Raw genomic sequence first — 19839 nt, 5'->3', positions numbered from 1 at the left:
CCACAGATCGCCAGGAACGCCAACATCCAGGAATGAGACCTCAGCCTGATAGTCTGCAGAGCTCCCACCAAGCACCACAGATCACCAGGAACGCCAAGATCCTAGACGGAGACGGAGACCTGATGGTATGCAGCTCTTCCACCAAGCGCCACAGATCACCAGGAATGCTGAGATCCTAGACTGATTTTTGACTCTTGCGTTGGAGGTTGTATTGATTGCAGATATTTCTTTTAGATTGCGCTCTCTCTCCTCAGCTTCCACAGCCAGCTGTTTTAAATGAGCATTTTCCACCTCGAGATTGTCCCTCTCAGATTGGAATTGCTCAAGCAAGTTCAGTAACCAAGACTCCTCCAATTCTAGGTTGACAATCGTGTTTCCTATGGCCTCATCTCTTTCTTCTAGTCCCATGAAAACAAATTTTCTTTCACTTGTCTTTTCTGGACCTTTATTTCTTTTATCCAGGATGTTGAGAAGCATGTCCAAATCTTGGACAAACTTTGACAACGTCTTATTTTCAAAACCAGTCATATTTTCCAGACTCATTGCCTCTAAGAGAGGGGAGGGGAATCTCAGTATCCATGAGCATGTTTTGAGTACCCAGTATAGGTCTTGCACATCATATCCCTGGTTCTTGTAATTCATGTCTGTTGCTATGCCAAAGTCCACAATTGTCGGTTGGTTTCTTTCTTCATCAATGACTATGTTTTTTTCGTGCAAATCCATGTGAACAACCTGTTTGAGATGAATCTGTGCAACTACCTGAGAGATTTTTTTCAGCATCTCGAGTCCTTCCCTGGGTAGTCTGCCCTTTTTTATCACCCAGTCACTGAAGCTAATGTTACCTCCGTCCTCCATGATGACAGCATAGGGCTCCATCGGTGACACAGCTAGAACGCACGGTGTGCCATCTATGTCTGCCACTCTTTGTAACATTGTCACCTCTTTCAATATTTCTTCTGTAAGAGTAGATGAATTATTGAACACTTTAATGATGACAGGCTTATTTAGATCAGCAAATTGGTATCTGTAGCATTTACCAAATGCGCCTTCTCCAGCGAAACTGAGGCCTTGGGTGAAAACACCATCTATACAGACTAGAGGGATTCTCAGACACCTTAAATTTTCAATGAACTGCTTTGTGATCTCTGGTTGGGTTTCGTCTGTAGGTGGAAAAGCCTCTTTGCATTCTTTGAATGTTTTATTATTTCTTTGTTGTGACATAGCCTGAGAATTATCACTCAATGGCATCTCGGGGGGAGAAGTTGGAGGAAAAGGGTTTTCAAGTGTAGAAATTTCATTTGTAGAAATTTCAGTGTCTTTGATATTCTGGTGCCTAATCTCGTTCCTCAGATGTCTGATCTCCTCCCTCAGATGTCTGATCTCCTCCCTCAGATCTCTGTTCCCCTCCCTGAGATCCCTGCTTTCGTCCCTGATTTTGATTTCCTCCCCTTAGATCTCTGATATCCTCCTGAGATCCTCCCTGAGATCTTCGGTTCTCCTTCATATCACTGCTCTCCTGCTTCAGATCTCTGATATCCTCCCTCATATTGTTGCTTTCCTCCCTGAGATCTCTGATATCCTCCCTCATATTCCTGCCCTCCTCCCTCAGATCTCTGATTTCCTCCCTCAGAACTCTGCTCTCTCTTTCCTGCCACTGAATATTATCCTTCTTTTTCTGCTTCTCTTTTCTCTTGAGGTTGGGAATCGCTTTCCTAAAACTGAAAGGAATACTGTCAGAATAGATGGTATTATCATAGGAAGGGAAAGGTTGAGGGTTTGGAGGGGAAGGTTGAGGGTTTGGGGGAAGAGGATAAGGGTTTGGGGGGTAAGGTTGAGGGTTTTGGGGGTAAGGATAAGGGGTTTTTGGGTTTTTGGGGAAAGGTTGAGGGTTTTTGGGGGAAAGGTTGAGGTTTGGGGTTTGGGGGGGAAAGGTTGAGGGTTTTGGGGGGGTAAGGATAAGGGGGTTTTGGGGGAAAGGTTGAGGGTTTAGAGGGTAAGGATAAGGGTTTTGGGGGAAAGGTTGAGGGTTTTGGGGGAAAGGTTGAGGGTTTGGGGGAAGAGGATAAGGGTTTGAAGGGTAAGGTTGAGGGTTTGGGAGGTAAGGTTGAGGGTTTGGTGAAAAAGGATAAGGGTTTGGAGGGCAATGTTGAGGGTTTGGGGGGAAAGGTTGAGGGTATGGAGGGGAAGGAGGAGGCCTTTTGGGTTTATGATGAGGGTGAGGAGGGAAGAGAAGAGGGATATGAAGTACCTTTTTCTGGAGCGTTGAATTCTCCTCTCTGAGTTTGTGGTTCTCTTCCTGCAACTTCCTCGTCACTGACTCCCGCTCATGGACTCTGGCTCTCAGTGACACCACCTGCTGGTCCTTCAGGTGAATGTCCTGTTCGAGTTGAACGATATGAGCGTTGAACTGATGCGTCATCTCATATGCCTCGGCAATCCTCCGCTCTTGACTTTGCCATTTTGTCGTGTAAGACTCCTCCAGAATCATCCTGGACCTTTTCTCTTCTTCCAGTTTGTGCTCGAGAAAAGACATTTTCCGCCGGGTAAAGTCAGACACGGCATTGCGTGCACGCAACTCATCCTGGAGGCTGGTGATGAGTTTATGATCCTTCTTCCTCATCTCCTCCAGTTCCTCCATCTTTGACTTGTCCATCTCTGCCTTAGCCGCCTGGTGCGCTTCCATTTTCACGAGCTTTTGCGTCAATTCTTCTAATTGACGTTGGTCTTCATCCTTAGAGTTTTCCAGCTGGACGGCGCATTCTCTCAGCTCGGCGTTTTCCTCTTGAAGTTCTTGTATGTGGAGTTCTGCCCTCCTAAGATCCCTTTGCTCGAGGGGTCCGGTTCTTTCATCACCTTTCAAGCCTTCTGCTAGAACTCTGTTTTGTAAGAGTAGTCCTTCATTAGCTACTTTAGATCGTATTCTCCACGCCGGAGAGCATCAAATTTCCCTGTTAAATCTTCCGAAGTGTTGAATCTCATTTCCAGTAATTATAATAATCCTGCAATCGTCCACACGACTGCAGGTCCAACGAGTAATCCTAAAGCTGTTCGCAGACCGTATCCACCAACGTTTATAGTATAACAAACAGCTGCCACAGAAACACAGTATAACAAAGTATTCTTTAAACTTATCATCTTTGTAAGTTGCTAAAACCGATCGTCCTCATCGATCCCTGCTTTCCTGAAATGCCTGCAGTAGTCTCCATGATTCGGAATCCCCAGAAATCCAGCAGCTCCGAAGAAAAAAGCGACTGAAGACTGCGAATGACTCTTAACGAGTCGATTCGAGATTATTCCTTTATTCATCGCTCATTCTTTCTCCAAAGAATCCGAAGACGTTCTCCAGTCCCGATTCTCTCTCTCAAAAACTTAAGACTGGTCTTTACTCGTAAATAGTACTGTCAATCTTTTTAGCTGTACCAGTGGCCAAACTTGACTATATTTTTCATTAATTTGGGCTGAAAGGAAATAAAAACTTTTGGCCTGAGCTTGAATACACACACGTATCTCTTGTAAGAATTGTGTGATCCAGATGGAATGCTTATCTAATAATAATAATAATAATAATAATAATAATAATAATATTTGTGTACGCTGGAAACAGACCTTCTTTCAAACAAGTTTTATTGAAAATAATGGCAGAATTCACAGAATTGATTTTGTACATATTTCTTTCAATTCTCCTTATGATTTTTCTTTCTGGCACGCTGGTATTATAAAGCAGCTGTCCAATGTTCATCGTGCTGTAGGTCGTCAACGGAAATTTCGGGCGGGCTGGTGTTATCAAAAGCAAAACTGGTTATCAGGGACAGGCTGGGGTCGTCAACAGTATACAGGTGGGTTCGTAGATCGGGAACAGGCCGTAGTCGTCAGGGGTCTATCCGGTATTTCTTGTTATTTCTTCTTTTCTGGTTTTCAAGGCGTCTACATGTTTCGGCCACCTCGTTTGGCCATCTTCGGGACGGGATCGCTGAGTGCAATGGTCTGTGTCAGATGTATTCACGCTATTTATTGCATTCGGTTGGCTTGAAGAAACGGGTACCTCACTTTTCATTGGGCAATACCTGTGACGCCACGAGCGATGTCATCAGGGGGCCCGTTGCTGGTTGGCTGTCCTCTTCGTGGGCGGAGCCTCATCCTTATTGGTGATGGTGGAGGTCCCCTCGAAGGGCGTGCTACCAGGTCGTCCTCAGGGCGAGAGCTTGAGCTGCGATCACCCTCAGGGTTACTAGGACGTCCTCAGGATGAGAGCTAATGCTTCTATCATCCTCTTTCAGGAAGAGCATGGAAGAATGGTACCTACAGGAACCCCGCCCAGACCCCCAGCAGAAAATTAATTTTTTTCTACAAGGGCACTTCCATCGCGGTATAAAGAAGACGAGCGAGCCCTACGGGAAATAATCAGGAATCACGTTTCTCCGACCGACACCAACAAGCAGATCAACTTGATCATATTTTATACAAGTAAAAAAACATGCAGTCTTATTATGAAAAATAACCCCGCACCGTTGCAGGATCCCTTGAAGAGGACGAACGTCATTACAGATACACGTGCCCAATCCGAGATGCCTCGGACTTACATCGGGATGACGTCAATGCGCCTCTCCAAGAGGATCTCCTGTCACGCGCAGGAAGCGGTATTTAATCATGCAAGGACTGCCCATAATAAAAGAATCCGACGCAGCGACATCGTCGGTAACTTCGAGGTTATCGACCAGGCACCCGATCTACGTCGTTTGCGAATCTTAGAAGCGCTGCACATCGGGAGGGAGAAGCCCAGTTTAAAACATCACACAGGAGACCTTCCTCCTCCCCACCGCCGTCAGGAGAGCAGCAGACACCGCCCCACAACGACCATCGCACCAGAGGGATCCTGAGGATGATAGAAGCATTAGCTCTCATCCTGAGGACGTCCCTAGTACCCTGAGGGTGATCGCAGCTCAAGCTCTCGCCCTGAGGACGACCTGGTAGCACGCCCTTCGAGGGACCTCCACCATCACCAATAAGGATGAGGCTCCGCCCACGAAGAGGACAGCCAACCAGCAACGGGCCCCCTGATGACATCGCTCGTGACGTCACAGGTATTGCCCAATGAAAAGTGAGGTACCCGTTTCTTCAAGCCAACCGAATGCAATAAATAGCGTGAATACATCTGACACAGACATTGCACTCAGCGATCCCGTCCCGAAGATGGCCAAACGAGGTGGCCGAAACATGTAGACGCCTTGAAAACCAGAAAAGAAGAAATAACAAGAAATACCGGATAGACCCCTGACGACTACGGCCTGTTCCCGATCTACGAAACCCACCTGTATACCTGTTGACGACCCCAGCCTGTCCCTGATAACCAGTTTTGCTTTTGATAACACCAGCCCGCCCGAAATTTCCGTTGACGACCTACAGCACGATGAACATTGGACAGACTGCTTTATAATACCAGCGTGCCAGAAAGAAAAATCATAAGGAGAATTGAAAAAATATTGTACAAATCAATTCTGTAAGTCTGCATTATTTTCAATAAAATAATAATAATAATAATAATAATAATAATAATAATATAGTGTACTAGGAAGCAGACCTTCCTCTCAAGCATACTTTATATATAATAATAATTAATAAATAATAATAATAAAATAATTAAGATTATAATAATATTAATAGTAATAATGATAATGATAATGATAATGAATAACTGATAATGATAATGATAATGATAATGATAAATGATAATGATAATATAATAATAATAAGTAAAATAATAATAATAATAATAATAATAATAATAATAATAATAATAGGAATTAGTAGGTACCATAACAAGCTGCCTAAAAACAAATAGATTTGGAAAATAGCCTTAGCATTTTACATATGGGGCAGAATTGCAAAAGAAACTCAAACCTTATCTTCGATTTCTTTAAATGACTTATAATATGACCAGGCAGTTTTCAGCTTTAGAAACTATATATATACATATATATATATATATATATATATATAAAATATATATATATATATATATATATCATATATATATATATATATCAATCATTCGAGCTACTATATATGTATATATATATATATATATATATATATATATATATATATATATATATATATATATATATATATTTATCTATCTATGTATATATATATATATATATATATATATATATATATATATATATATATATATATATATATATATATATATATATATATATATATATATATATATGATATATATATATATATATATATATATATATATATATATATATATATATATATATATATATATATATATATATATATATATATACATAGATAGATAAAATATATATATATATATATATATATATATATATATATATATATATATATATATATATATATATATATATATATATATATATATATATATATATATATATATATATATATATATATATATCATATATATATATATATATATATATATTATATATAAATAATAAAAACCTATATATATATATATATATATATACTATATACTTATATCATATAATAATCATTAAGACAACCTGGTCAAGAAAACATAATTACATTAAGACAACCGGTGTCAAGAAAACATAATTACATTAAGACAACCGGTGTCAAGAAAACATAATTACATTAAGACAACCGGTGTCAAGAAAACATAATTACTTTAAGACAACCGGTGTCAAGAAATCAATTACTTTAAGACAACCGGTGTCAAGAATACATAATTACATTAAGACAACCGTGTCAAGAATACATAATCACATTAAGACAACCGGTGTCAAGAAAACATAATTACATTAAGACAACAAGTGTCAAGAATACATAATCACATTAAGACAACAAGTGCCTAGAAAACATAATTACATTAAAACAACCAGTGTCAAGAATACATAATTACATAAAGACAACCGGTGTCAAGAAAACATAATTACATTAAGACAACAAGTGTCAAGAATACATAATTACATTAAGACAACCGGTGTCAAGAAAACATAATTACATTAAGACAACCGGTGTCAAGAATACATAATTACATTAAGACAACCGGTGTCAAGAAAACATAATTACATTAAGACAACTGGTGTCAAGACATAATTACATTAAGACAAACGGTGTCAAGAAACATAATTACTTTAAGACAAACCGTGTCAAGTGAATACATAATTACATTAAGACAACGTCAAAGAAAACCCATTACATAATTACATTAAGACAAACACGTTCAAGAAAAAACATAATTACTTTAAGACAACGGTGTCAAGATACATACATTTATTCTTAAGACAACAATGTCAAGAATACATAATTACATTAAGACAACCGGTGTCAAGAAAACATAATTACATTAAGACAACAAGTGTCAAGAATACATAATTACATAAAGACAACAAGTGTCTAGAAAACATAATTACATTAAGACAACAAGTGTCAAGAATACATAATTACATTAAGACAACAAGTGTAGAAAAACATATCAAGACAACAAAGTGTCAAGAATACATAATTACATTAAGACAAGGTGTCCAGAAAACATTATGTCAAGACAACCAGTGTCAAGAAAACATAATTACATTAAGACAACCGGTGTCAAGAAAACATAATTACATTAAGACAACCGGTGTCAAGAAAACATAATTACATTAAGACAACAGGTGTCAAGAATAATTACATTAAGACAACCGGTGTCAAGAAAACATAATTACATAAAGACAACAAGTGTCTAGAAGACATAATTACATTAAGACAACAAGTGTCAAGAAAACATAATTACATTAAGACAACCAGTGTCCAGAAAACATAATTACATTAAGACAACCGGTGTCAAGAAAACATAATTACATTAAGACAACCGGTGTCAAGAAAACATAATTACATTAAGACAACAAGTGTCAAGTAGACAAAATTAACTCAGATAATTTCGAGTCACAACGTACATTCTGAGTCTGAACAATTCGAGCGGATGATTTTTCTTCGCAAACTTCACTTCTCTAATCGTAGTCCTGCTGCTGTTTTGCAATGCGAGCTTGGATCGCAACCACTTTATTATTATTATTATTATTATTATTATTATTATTATTATTATTATTATTATTCAGTACTGAATTGAAATTCAAGCTTCCAAAGAATATGGTGTTCATGAGGAAGAAGTAAAAGGAAGTGTTTGTGTGTGTGTGTGTGTGTGTAAATAGTTGGAGCGTCCTTTTTGTCTGATAAAAAAAAAATCGCAGCTACTATGGCCCAAGTTCACTAATAATATTCATACATTTATCACTTATTTACCTCTGCAGAGGTAATGAAGTAAAAGGAAGTGTTTGTGTGTTTGTGTGTTCTGTATGTGGATGTGTGTTTGTTTGTGTGTTGGTACGTTCTTGTTGTCTGAAAAAAAATTACCAGCACTTTGGGCCAAGTTCACAAAATAATATTCCTACATTTTTCACGTTTTTCCCTCCCTCTTATCCTTACTAACTTCAACTTTGGAAACATGGAATCTATTTTCTACTCATTCCAACGAGCGCTCTTCAACCACTCCCAAACTCACAACGCATTCCTGGACCTCATTTATTTTACGACTCATCTTACGAGAGCTGAATCGCACTGAATGACCCTCCGAAGGACAGTCTTACCCATACCCATTAATCATTCGTACGCTTCTTCACTTCGATAATCATGTCTGGAGATAGCTCTTCGCCAGACTTTTTCTTCTTAGAAACCCTCTTCGCTTTCTTCAATGCGAAAGTAATAAAATATCACCTGTCCTGGACGACTGTTTTCCAGGTATTGCCACAAAGATCTCCTACTCCATCTCATTGTTGTTTCTAAAAATTCAGAGAATTATAAGCCTTTATTCGTATGATTTTCTTCTTCCCTCTATGCTTAGGTAGCATCAGATAGCGACCTCGTTATCGATGGTTTTATCTTGCTTTGTTTTTTTTTTTCCCTCTTCGTCTTGCTTTGTTCCTTTGTCGTTTTCTGGGCAAGGGAAATATACAACAAAAACAAAGATGAAAAAATGGAGATATTTGTTGATATTTCGTCATACTCTAATTTGGAGTATCTTGATTAAGCAATTAACTTTAGGAAAGCTTGAGGGAAGTGCTAGACGCCACAGATATACATACATACATATATATATATACATTATATATATATATATCTATATATATATATATATTAATATTTTTAAAAAAAATATATATTAAAAAAATAGATCTTAATAATATATTCTATTATTATATAGAGGTATATTTGAATGAATGGTTAAAGTCACTGTCTATCACCGTTTACAAACCAGGCAACGGTTCCAATCCCGCAGTGGGGGGTGGGGGCGGGTGAATCGATTACACTGGAATAAGGTCTGAAGCCGTATGTGCAGACAGTATGGTACAGTAGCTTTTAAGAGTAAGAAGAAAAACAATATATTCAGTAAATAGAATTGATTTATAGTGAAGAGGCTGGGGCGGGGTGGGGGGGGGGGGTAGAGTTTGATCGGGGCTAAGGGCAGGGAGTGTCAAGCCCAGAGTTAGGTCCTTGTACAATTATGTTTTATAAATGAAATCATACAGAGAGCCTTCAAGAATCTATTCGATTCTCCTCTACAAAGAGGATTCGAAAGCTCTCTGTAGAGTTTTATTCCTTAAAATAGATTGGCGCAGTTATACAAAACTGGATTTGTTTCTCCAGTGAAGATCATAATACTGTCCAAAAGTTGAGGCGAAATGGACAGTATTCTACGACCATAAAACACCATTAACACCGTTTACGCGAAAAATTCTGAGTGATCGATCTTCCGAAGAAAATTTTGAAGAGATTGCTCCGAAGCGAGGCTCCTGAACTGGCCACAAAATCTCCGTCAGTTTTATGACCATTGAACTCAGGTCAGAACTGATTTGGGGTCAGGAAACACGTTTTCATGGCCTGATTTGTTATTCATCTCTCTCTCTCTCTCTCTCTCTCTCTCTCTCTCTCTCTCTCTCTCTCTCTCTCTTGTTAAGGGAGCCGATCATTCTAACCGATAATTCAAACATAGTTAAAAAAAAATGTTTGAATTGAAGATATTATTATTATTATTATTTATTATTATTATTTTTTTTTTTGTGCTCTATCACAGTCCTCCAATTCGACTGGGTGGTATTTATAGTGTGGGGTTCCGGGTTGCATCCTGCCTCCTTAGAAGTCCATCACTTTTCTTACTATGTGCGCCATTTCTAGGATCACACTTCTGCATGAGTCCTGGAGCTACTTCAGCCTTTAGTTTTTCTATATTCCTTTTCAGGGATCTTGGGATCGTGCCTAGTACTCCTATGATTATGGGTACAATTTCCACTGGCATATCCCATATCCTTCTTATTTCTATTTTCAGATCTTGATACATATCCATTTTTTTCCTCTCTTTCTCTTCAACTCTGGTGTCCCATGGTATTACGACATCAGTGAGTGATACTTTCTTCTTGACTTTGTCAATCAACATTACGTCTGGTCTATTTGCACATATCACCCAACTGTTCTGATACCATAGTCCCAGAGGATCTTTGCCTGATCGTTTTCTATCACTCCCTCAGGTTGGTGCTCGTACCACTTATTACTGCAAGGTAGCTGATGTTTCTTGCACAGGCTCCAGTGGAGGGCTTTTGCCACTGAATCATGCCTCTTTTTGTATTGGTTCTGTGCAAGTGCCGGGCATTCGCTTGCTATGTGGTTTATGGTTTCATTTTTCGTATTGCACTTCCTATGTATGGGAGAGATGTTATTTCCATCTATCGTTCTTTGGACATATCTGGTTCTTAGGGCCTGATCTTGTGCCGCTGTTATCATTCCTTCAGTTTCCTTCTTGAGCTCTCCCCTCTGTAGCCATTGCCACGTGTCATCGCTGGCTTGTTCTTTAGTCTGTCTCTTGTATTGTCCGTGCATTGGTTTGTTGTGCCAGTCCTCTGTTCTGTCTGTCATTCTCCTATCTCTGTATATTTCTGGGTCTTCGTCTACTTTTATTAGTCCTTCTTCCCATGCATTCTTTAGCCACTCGTCTTCACTGGTTTCCTTCTTTAGCTCTCCCCTCTATACTTAGTAGTCCTCTCCCTCCTTCCTTTCGTGTTATGTATAGTCTGTCCGTATTTGCTCTTGGGTGTAGTGCTTTGTATATTGTCATGTGTTTCCTGGTTTTCTGATCTATGCTGTGGAGTTCTGCCTTCGTCCATTCCACTATTCTTGCGCTGTATCTGATTACTGGCACTGCCCAAGTGTTTATGGCTTTTATCATATTTCCGGCGTTGAGTTTTGACTTGAGTATCGCCTTGAGTCTCTGCATATATTCTTTCCTGATCGTGTCCTTCATCTCTTGGTGTTTTATATCCCCTCCTTCCATTATTCCCAGGTATTTGTATCCAGCTCATCTATGTGTTTGATATTGCTCCCATCTTTTGGTAGCTGGTAGCTATCCCTTCAGTTCTCGTTACTTTGCCTTTTTGTATGTTGACTAAGGCGCATTTTTCTATTCCAAACTCCATCCTGATGTCCCCAGATACAATCCTTACAGTCTGGATTAGGGTATCTATTTCCTTGATGCTCTTACCATACAGCTTGATGTCGTCCATGAACATCAGATGGTTGATTATGTTGCCTCTTTTCTTGAGTTGGTATCCGTCATCCATCTTCTGTATTATTATTATTATTATTATTATTATTATTATTATTATTATTATTATTATTCAGATTGACTTGAAATTCAAGCTGCCAAAAACATATGGTGTTCAGTTGAAAGAAGTAGCAGAAGGTAATGGGAAATGCAGAAAGAAGAGGTCAGTCATTCAAAAAGAAAACAATAGATTAAAAAATAGTAAATATACTTTAAAATGTAAGTAAATTATTAGAATGGAAAGAGAACTGAATTAAGGGAGCAATGCATTGCATCTTCCCTTGAACTTTAGAAGTTCCATTTGCAACGACCTCCTCAGAGGGAGAGAATTCCACAGTCCAGCGGTGTGAGGGATAAAGGACTCTGGAATTGAGTAAGAAATGTGACAAGGAAAATGTGCCTGTTCATGTGGCATCACTGAGGGGAAAGGTAGATGATTAGGAATTGGAGATCGTTTCTATAAAATGGGAATCAAATTGCTGTAACATTAAACATCTTGATAATCAGTAGTGAAGACACTTGTCTGTGGGGGTCCTGCTGAGCAAACTTAATTAATGATAAGCCGTAGAAGAAAGGGATTGCGGTTTTCATCTTAATACGAATGTTATTGTCAAGATTGTTGTAGATATTTCTAGTGGGGACGAAGCAGAACAAAACTTTCAGTTTCGTGACGTTGGCTCCGAATTTTAATCCGATGTACCATAATTAACTCGGATACAAATTCGTTGTGAATACTACGCGAGAAGTGCTGGAAAAGTTCTCTCCTTTCCAAAAATTCGGTAATATGAATCCTCTGTTGCGTGGGCCACCCTCCTTTCCTTCATTAAATGCAAGAGTTCGAAATGCGACTTTGTCACAGGGAAATATCCAGATTATTATTTTATATGATTGCTTTCCGTCAAGATGGAAAGAAGCGTTTGTTGTCCCTGTTTAAAGTTTTGAGAGTTTTGAGCTTAGTTTTTCACAATTTTCGCGTCTGTAGACCTACATTTCCTGTAGGGAATAAAATGTCGCACGATTATCAGTCTTGGCAAAAATAAAAACGATTTTTATTCTGATTTGTTTTATCTTATTTCATTTTATTATTCTTTAATAACAACCGCTATGGGCAAGACGATGACACGAAAATATGACCTACTTGGCAGTGACATAAGTCAGGGTCCTTAACAGCGTTATTTTTTCATTCCTTCAGAAATAGCGCTCTTGAAATAACGGATGAAAGAAAGGTGCCACGATCGGAGACCGAGAATCTACATCACTTGTTGAATGGAGGCAAATGACTGCTAATTCTAGAGCGAATGACCCCCGGGGTATAATCTCAGAATACTGGGTGTTCCCTCGGAACCCGCAGTGCTAGTCAGCTGATGAGCTCACTGGAAAGATAATCCAGTATATCCTTCATTTTTCCAGTCACTGATGAGAGCTCTGTCCGGTTCATTACTCAAGGAAGAAATTGAGCTTTGTTTTCGCCAGTTGCATAAACGTGCGTTGACTCGACTGACGAACGCTCCCTTCTCACGCGGAAGTCCCTCAAAAAAAAAAAAAATAATAATAATAATAAAAAATTATATATATATATATACATATATATATATATATATATATATATATATATATATATATATATATATATATATATATATATATATATATATATATATATATATATATATAATTGTATTGATTCCGTACATAAATTTCATATATTGTATTTGTATGTATATTGTATATTATATATTGTATATGTATTTATTATAAAAAGACCTTTAAAGAGAAAAAACATTCCTCAGGCGAGAGAAGCACGAATGCTCGCGTGTATTTCGCAAACATGAGGTTCCATTTCTTTTACTGATTTTTACTGGTCGGCGTCGGGTATCCAACCGACTATCTCTCTTTCTAACGTCACTCGCAGAACTGACTTTAAATGATCTCATGGAATGGCGTATATAGTCAATACCGTCATTGTGTACACAGGTATGAAGCTCATTGTTTTAGCTTCCCTCGAAGAGATGTTATGTGATAATGAGGCCACAGTTTTCATACATAATCAAAAGTCTCTGGTCCCGGTGGTGGGCAGTAAAATTCTACCATGGAGTCGCACAAAACCATTGTTCACTACAAGATAAATTTGGCAAAACATGTTTGGCTTTCTTAACCTTAAAGTAGTATGTGAGGAATGTCTAGGCCTAATTCATGTCAGGGGAAGTGAGGAAGTATAGGTCTAAGTCAAGTCTGCGGAGGTAAGGAAGTCTAGGCTTAAGTCAGGTCTGGGGAAACGAGGAAGCCTAGGCCTAAGTCGAGTCAGGGGCAGTGAAGAAGTCTAGGCTTAAGTAAGCCTGGAGAAGTGAAGAAATCTGCCTAAGTCAAGTCAGGGGAAGTGAGCAAGTCTAGGCATAAGCCAAGTCTGGGGAAGTGAAGAAGTTTATGCCTAAGTTAAGTCAGGGAAAGTGAGCAAGTCTAGGCTCAAACCAAGTCAAAGGAAGTGGAGGAATTCTAGGCTTAAGTCAAGTCAAGGGAAGTGAGGAAGTGTAGACCTAAGTCAGGTCTAGGGAGGTGATTCCAAAAGAATGACCCTATTTAATGATTAAATATTTTATGGAGGAAAAATAGCAAAAAATAAAACTCATAATACAAGTATTCTACTTACAGTCAAGTTTTATTTCACATGTTACAAGTGCTCAATATGGCCATCCCTTGCAGCAAGAACAACATTAATACGAAATACGATATGAGAATTCTTCCCAAACACGTTGAAGCACATCAGGATCAATTGAATTGATCGCTGTTGTTATTCGATGTTTTAAGTTTTCCAGGTCAGTTGGCAATGGCAGAACAAAGACTTTATCTTCTACAAACCCCCAGAGAAAAAATTCACAAGCTGTACTGTCTTGATGTTGTTCGTGCTGCAAGGTGTGGCCATATTGAGCACTTGTAACATGTGAAATAAAAAAAAATTGACTGTTAGAAATACTTTTTGAACTGTTAGTAGAATACTTGTATTATAAGTTTTATTTTTTTTTTATTTTTCCTCCATAAAATATTTAATCATGAAATAGGGTCATTCTTTTTGAATCACCCTGTATACTAAACATTATAAACTATACTTTATATATGTATCACAATCACAGTAACTTATACATTACATATGTATAGACATTATATACTATGTATCTACATTATATATGCATATCTACACTATATATGAATCATACCTACTACAGTAACGTAAGTGTTTACAGGAATGTGTCCTGTGCATTTTCGAACTAACTGTAGATATTTTTGCACAGGCGTATCGAAGCTAAAGTTATAGACAGATTAACGGGCTTTATAATTACTTAAACAAGTAAGAAAATTACCGAGTTCGGATGTCGACTCCTGCCTATTTTGAAGTCGAATATTGTTCTGCATCGACGTTATTTACAGAGATGATCGAGAGATGTTACCGTGATGTTACAGGGGTTCCTCCTCCTTCTCCTCCTTCGTTTTGGTTCAAACAGAAGTCGTTTCAGTGCTACATCTAGAAAGTCGATTTAATACAACCCAGTTCGTTTCCATAAAGACAATTTAAACACTGAAACTGATTTCTTCGAATATTTATAAGTTTTCTATATACAAAATGCCGCATTGTCGATATATTTATGGGTACTCGTCTACACATACAAACGCTTTTTATTGATTTATTTTTTTACAACTAGTAGATTGTATTTTACATGATTCGAATATCCAACACTCTCCACAACTCTCGTGAATTAATTGTCAGTTTATTTTAATTACTCTTAATTTCGCGAATCTAATATATCATCATCTTAAACCAGTTCGTTGATTTTCCAAATCTTAATTTCCAATGGTAAGAAAAAAAAAACAAAAAATCTGAACACACTTAGCCAAATGCTTTTTAAAAAGTGACTGACGATAATGTCTATTCCAGCTCATCGACAGAAGTCGATACATCTGCAATAATAGACCTTGTAGCACATTTCGCTGAATTAAATAAGGGGCATTTCTCAGTTCTTCGTCAAGGGACTGGCTTTGCTGGTTTATCAAGCGCTCTATCTGGATTTGGCGTCAGAAATCCAATTATGACGTTATTTTCTTCTGTACAATTCCGTAAATAACTTAACCCATTACTCACCGAAAGACCGAGGGTTGTAACAAATTGCCTTTATGGATGTATGTACTGCAACAACTTGAATCGAAATGGCTGTAACCCTTGAAGCCTCGAAACTGTGTCTGGAAAAAAAGGAAAAATATCTACATCAATTACTTGTACGGAAAATAAATGTCTGTGCAAATAATAATCATAAAGGAAAAAGTCTCCAACCACAGAGAAATTGGACTCTATATAATTCCTTAAGTTATGTAGCTGAGAGGCGATGGAAATCAGTGATTGCAGTTTGTTGCAGCTGTGTCAAGATCTGATATGTTATTCTCTTTCACTCTTGCACTGGTTGGGATTTTTTCCTTTTGACATCGTCATGATGTGTCACAAACGAGAAAAAAAGTCTAAAAACATTCAACGATGTCTAACACAACACAACTGATTATTGTTACAAATTTATGAATGTCTAAGAATTCAGAATCTGCGCACACGGACAGATTCTAACTGGACAGTACACTGTGTCTCATTTTCTTCCCCCCCCCCACCCCCCCCCGCCTCCCCAAATATAAAAAGCTTTTTGACAGACTTTCAATATCCAATGTGTCAAGATTCGGTAGAGTACAGAGCTACGTCCATGCTTAAACGATACCTGCATCACAGATTTGACGTTTTCTTATGGCATTTTCGGAACTGTGCAGTCAGTATAGTTTTAACAAAGTCAATTACCCTCAATTTTTGTCCAAATCCCCCAGACAAAGACTGACTGAGCAATGTACGAACGTTATACCACACACAAGTTGGGTCCCGCAGATGATCCAAAGTATATATATCTGTTAAAAAACCCATTCCTATGGATATGAATGACGCATTCCATCAACTGAAGGTTCATGGCTCGTAACATCACCACGAAAGAGTTTCACAGTCAAAACTCAAATCATGCAGGCAATTTTGTGCTTAATCCTGGCATATTATTTAAGTACTTCCCTTGAAGCGATAAAAACCAACACCGCTTTATGTATAATTCAAAGTAAGTCACCCAAGAGATCAGCAATTCCAATATCTATCGCTAAATATGGAAACACAATATGGAGGTACCGTGCTTATTAAAAAGCTCTCTCAACTATGAAGCAAATCAGTAATTATTAGGGGTATTTCTACAGAAGCAGTCCGCACGGACTGCAAGGAACGTACCTGCGGATACGACATCCACTAGGGATTGGGGCGCCCAATGTATTTCGCCATGTTTAGTACTGGCCCCGGGGGCGGGGGGTGGGGGGGGGCGTTAATTACAGTCGTCCGAATAAATATTACTTAAAATTCTTGTTCAGTAGGTAAAACTGCATAGAAAAACTGCAACTGCCATATTCTAGGCCGCCGCGGATAAGTGCCCTAGATCTACCCGTAAACTAAATCCAGTTCTCCATTAAAAGTGTCGAGTAGTTAAACATTAAAACAACAATGGACCTCGTTCGGTTTTCTGTTCCATATAATAAATAATCCCCCACTGGCCTTCTAGAATCCCAACCCCCAAAATCCACCTGTAAAACAGTTTGCTTTCAATGTGACCTTTATAAAGCATTATTTTCCTTAAATTCCTTTTTAACCATCCATAGTAAAATAACATGATTTTATGTTAAATAAATAATCGAAAAATTTACCTCTGTGCTCACTACCAATGACATTCTTAACTGCCTCAGATGAACGAGTTCCTTCTTAGTCACGACAGTTACTACCAAAGGAACTTGGCGCAATACTACGAGATCCAGTCTATTCAGTCACATCATCCCAGACGGAGGACTACCTACTTATTCGGTTTGCCTTTTATCCCCACAAAGCCCAAAAGCAAAAGGTGTAACGACTAATTTCGGCAAATACCTCTCATTACCTTGACACTTTGGGGTTTTGAGATTTTATAGGGCCCTGGGTAATTTTTTATAATTTTATTATTGCTAAAGAACACTGCGAAGGGTGTATGGAATGCAGTACGGGCGAAAAAATTTGAGAAATTTACCAAAATAATTTGAAAATTTTTCCGAAATAATTTGATACGCTAATTGAAATAATTTGATAAATTTACCAAGATAATACGAGTAATTTGAGAAATTTACTGCAATAACTCTTAAATCTGCTACAAAGTTAGAGCCATTCACGATACTGCAACGCCTACAGGAAAACTGAAGACGACTACCGCTGCCTAGTTCCCGCCCAGCCGCCCACAGGAATATTGACTGCCTTTTTATGTTTTTGTTTATATTTATGAGTGTTGTTTGTGTTTATGATCTTCACAGCCTTTTGTTTAATTTTTCATTCATCCCAAAGGGTCTGGTAGTACTAAACAATGCGGCCATATTGCACAATAACCGGTAGTTGCCGCACCAGAGGGGCTCGCTAGTAGTCTCCAGCTTTCTCGAAGCAATCAACTGTGGTAGCTACTGACTTCCTAAACTAACGTTGGTTTTCCTGACCAGGGGGGGGGGGGGGGGGGGGGGGGGGGGGGGGGAGGGTAGGGGGGGGGGGGGGGGGGAAAGGGGGGGGGGTGGGTGAATTGAAGAAAATTGACTTCATTTTCCCTTGTTAGGAGGTAACACCCCACCCTGCAAGGCCTACGGGGGATGAAAGTTAAATTAATGATGCCTAAAACTCCGCGATTGACACACATACTGTCAACAAAAGCGGTGGGCTTTACTTCCGATCTGTTCACAAGTATGCAGCGGTTCTTAACCTTGTTAGGGGGTGGGAAGAGGGGCCTGTCGATTGGGGTTTCTCAGGGGGTCAAAAAGCGTCCAGGAGAATGTACTTTATTTGCAATGTTCTGGTCTTCCGATAATTTTGTGTTATCTGACCTTTTTAGAAGGTTCACCATTCCAAAATGTACTATTATAGGAATTGCGGTCATATCCTTTAGTGTCTCAGGGATCATAGGATGGACGAAGTCAAAATCAACTTTGTCTCCAGCTGCTTTGGATAAACGTCCTCATAAATAACATTAAGTTGGCCTCATTTCCTTACATAATACATGGAAATTCGCAAATAAAAGTTACATTCAACTTTATATGTCACAAGTACCTCCCTAGTCATGAAAACTCATGATCACACAGCAACAAAGCTTTAGAAATCCAGACGTTTACGTGACTTGAGATTTCAAATTTCACCTTTTGAACACTGGACACCAACTCTGCCAATATGGCACGAAATGCAATATTTATATATAGAAAATAAATACCTCTGTTATCCAGAATCACCAGTGATATGAACAGCATCATATAAATGGAATAAAATTTACAAAGAAATTTCATCCATCGAGAATCAAACGTCCAGTTCATCCCAAGGGAGACGGCTGACTGACTCACCTGCCCATTGTGCCCAAGGGTGAGGCGTTACCACCTTCACAGTCAAACTTCCGGTTACCTGTTTGGTCCTTACGAAATGCCTGCTGTGAACTTCGTTGGCAGTTGGACTTACTTCGCTCATTCAAGTAATTTTTCCACAAATGTATATGGACAGACTTAAGCCCATTCAACATATTTTTTTAATAATATATGGAGGAATAAAATAAAATTGATATGTACTACAAGACGATATTCTCATTTCAAAGGGTGTCATTTTTTTTACAAATCTGAAAAAGATCTTTGAAATTGTCTGATGTGGAGAAGCCAATATTCAGGGCTTCCGTTTGTAAACACACACACACACACACACAGACACACACACACACACACACACACACACATATATATATATATATATATATATATATATATATAAATATATATATATAATAATAATATATTATATATAATTTATATATATTATAAATATATATATATATTGATTATATTATATTAAATAAATAAATATATATATATTATATAATTATATATATATATATATATATAATATATATTATATATATTTAACCAACTGAGAGCGTCGCCCCCACTATTTTCATATTTGGTAAGCGTTTAGCCATTGCGGAAGGCGAACTGGTAACACTCAGTCCCTCCCCACTCTCTCTCTCTCAAGGCGATCACTGGCAATAGCCTTCTCTCTCTCTCTCTCTCTCTCTCTCTCTCTATCTCTCTCTCTCTAT

This window comes from Macrobrachium nipponense, chromosome 18 (assembly GCF_015104395.2).
Source record: "Macrobrachium nipponense isolate FS-2020 chromosome 18, ASM1510439v2, whole genome shotgun sequence".
NCBI lineage: Eukaryota > Metazoa > Arthropoda > Malacostraca > Decapoda > Palaemonidae > Macrobrachium > Macrobrachium nipponense.
The sequence above is the reverse complement of the archived record's forward strand: the minus strand, read 5'-3'. Positions refer to the sequence as shown.